Here is a 2,500-nt window from a genome sequence, read left to right as displayed (position 1 = left end):
TTCCCGCCATGACACCTCCAGTTGCTCCTGATCTAGCCTTTCCCGCCATGACACCTCCAGTTGCTCCTGATCTAGCCTTTCCCGCCATACACCTCCAGTTGCTCCTGATCTAGCCTTTCCCGCCATGACACCTCCAGTTGCTCCTGATCTAGCCTCTCCCGCCATGACACCTCCAGTTGCTCCTGATCTAGCCTTTCCCGCCATACACCTCCAGTTGCTCCTGATCTAGCCTTTCCCGCCATGACACCTCCAGTTGCTCCTGATCTAGCCTCTCCCGCCATGACACCTCCAGTTGCTCCTGATCTAGCCTTTCCCGCCATGACACCTCCAGTTGCTCCTGATCTAGCCTTTCCCGCCATGACACCTCCAGTTGCTCCTGATCTAGCCTTTCCCGCCATACACCTCCAGTTGCTCCTGATCTAGCCTTTCCCGCCATGACACCTCCAGTTGCTCCTGATCTAGCCTCTCCCGCCATGACACCTCCAGTTGCTCCTGATCTAGCCTTTCCCGCCATACACCTCCAGTTGCTCCTGATCTAGCCTTTCCCGCCATGACACCTCCAGTTGCTCCTGATCTAGCCTCTCCCGCCATGACACCTCCAGTTGCTCCTGATCTAGCCTTTCCCGCCATGACACCTCCAGTTGCTCCTGATCTAGCCTTTCCCGCCATGACACCTCCAGTTGCTCCTGATCTAGCCTTTCCCGCCATACACCTCCAGTTGCTCCTGATCTAGCCTTCCCGCCATGACACCTCCAGTTGCTCCTGATCTAGCCTCTCCCGCCATGACACCTCCAGTTGCTCCTGATCTAGCCTTTCCCGCCATACACCTCCAGTTGCTCCTGATCTAGCCTTTCCCGCCATGACACCTCCAGTTGCTCCTGATCTAGCCTCTCCCGCCATGACACCTCCAGTTGCTCCTGATCTAGCCTTTCCCGCCATGACACCTCCAGTTGCTCCTGATCTAGCCTTTCCCGCCATGACACCTCCAGTTGCTCCTGATCTAGCCTTTCCCGCCATACACCTCCAGTTGCTCCTGATCTAGCCTTTCCCGCCATGACACCTCCAGTTGCTCCTGATCTAGCCTCTCCCGCCATGACACCTCCAGTTGCTCCTGATCTAGCCTTTCCCGCCATACACCTCCAGTTGCTCCTGATCTAGCCTTTCCCGCCATGACACCTCCAGTTGCTCCTGATCTAGCCTCTCCCGCCATGACACCTCCAGTTGCTCCTGATCTAGCCTCTCCCGCCATGACACCTCCAGTTGCTCCTGATCTAGCCTTTCCCGCCATGACACCTCCAGTTGCTCCTGATCTAGCCTCTCCCGCCATGACACCTCCAGTTGCTCCTGATCTAGCCTTTCCCGCCATGACACCTCCAGTTGCTCCTGATCTAGCCTTTCCCGCCATGACACCTCCAGTTGCTCCTGATCTAGCCTTTCCCGCCATGACACCTCCAGTTGCTCCTGATCTAGCCTCTCCCGCCATGACACCTCCAGTTGCTCCTGATCTAGCCTCTCCCGCCATGACACCTCCAGTTGCTCCTGATCTAGCCTTTCCCGCCATGACACCTCCAGTTGCTCCTGATCTAGCCTCTCCCGCCATGACACCTCCAGTTGCTCCTGATCTAGCCTTTCCCGCCATGACACCTCCAGTTGCTCCTGATCTAGCCTTTCCCGCCATGACACCTCCAGTTGCTCCTGATCTAGCCTTTCCCGCCATACACCTCCAGTTGCTCCTGATCTAGCCTTTCCCGCCATGACACCTCCAGTTGCTCCTGATCTAGTCTTTCCCGCCATGACACTTCCAGTTGCTCCTGATCTAGCCTTTCCCGCCATGACACCTCCAGTTGCTCCTGATCTAGCCTTTCCCGCCATGACACTTCCAGTTGCTCCTGATCTAGCCTTTCCCGTCATGACACCTCCAGTTGCTCCTGATCTAGCCTTTCCCTCCATGACACCTCCAGTTGCTCCTGATCTAGCCTCTCCCGCCATGACACCTCCAGTTGCTCCTGATCTTGCCTTTTCCGCCATGACACCTCCAGTTGCTCCTGATCTAGCCTTTCCCTCCATGACACCTCCAGTTGCTCCTGATCTAGCCTCTCCCGCCATGACACCTCCAGTTGCTCCTGATCCAGCCTTTCCCGCCATGACACCTCCAGTTGCTCCTGATCCAGCCTTTCCCGCCATGACACCTCCAGTTGCTCCTGATCCAGCCTTTCCCGCCATGACACCTCCAGTTGCTCCTGATCTAGCCTCTCCCGTACCTGGTCCTGGAGGTGGGCGACGGCAAGCCTACCAGGACTGCGGAATCCATCTTCGGGAGGGAAGGTTCTTCTCAAAATGCAGCGCAAAATCCCGCAGAAACGATTACGCATCACTCGAGCAATAAGACTTAACTTAACGCGGTCTTGGCAAAGCACCTTATCAGTCTAATAGCAACACAGGAGGTTATAGACGTAGCTGCGAGGTGAAATGAGTTTGGTTTAATCCCTTCATGTCTATT

Source organism: Penaeus vannamei, chromosome 34 (genome assembly GCF_042767895.1).
Source record: "Penaeus vannamei isolate JL-2024 chromosome 34, ASM4276789v1, whole genome shotgun sequence".
Classification (NCBI taxonomy): domain Eukaryota; kingdom Metazoa; phylum Arthropoda; class Malacostraca; order Decapoda; family Penaeidae; genus Penaeus; species Penaeus vannamei.
This window is presented reverse-complemented; position numbering follows the sequence as displayed.